Source organism: Dendroctonus ponderosae, unplaced genomic scaffold (assembly GCF_020466585.1).
Source record: "Dendroctonus ponderosae isolate FM_Combo_2020 unplaced genomic scaffold, Dpon_F_20191213v2 Dpon_F_20191213_6, whole genome shotgun sequence".
In the NCBI taxonomy this organism is placed as follows: Eukaryota; Metazoa; Arthropoda; class Insecta; order Coleoptera; family Curculionidae; genus Dendroctonus; species Dendroctonus ponderosae.
In genome coordinates this window covers 42,309-42,855 of record NW_026018814.1, presented here as the reverse complement: position 1 = coordinate 42,855, position 547 = coordinate 42,309, and positions in this window count along the sequence as shown.

The following is a 547-nucleotide window of genomic DNA, read 5'->3' as shown; positions in this document are numbered from 1 at the left end:
CTTGTAATGGGTTTTTTATAATTGACACTCCCGCTTTCCTCAAATTGGTCTAATAAGCGCTTAAAAACTGTTGGCTTAGGATGATTTCGTTCAGGAACCTTTTGAGCATAAACTCGAGAAGCAAATAAACAATATTTATGACATTCTCCAAGGGTGAAAATCATGTCAATACGCTCTTCTCTTGGATAATTCTTCATTTTCACTTAGCAACACAATAGTAATATTAAAATAACGACCAACACGTCTACAATTACAAAAAAAAATACCACTCTAGCCATCAAAAAGAGTGACACTGACACACAACTGACAAATAAAATAAATGATTTGACATGTGTAAATGGCATAGCCAACTTAGATAAATCGGAACCTTAAATTAAACAACACCAAATGGTGCACAGAACGACTATTTGACGTATTTTGTAAAAAAGCGAAAACTTAGCTATTAGCATCCTAATACCATTCGATAGGTAATTAAAAATTGCATTTCCTGGTAAGTTAAAAATATGGGGTTGTATTTAAATTAATCAAGTTAGAGCCACTTAAAGTT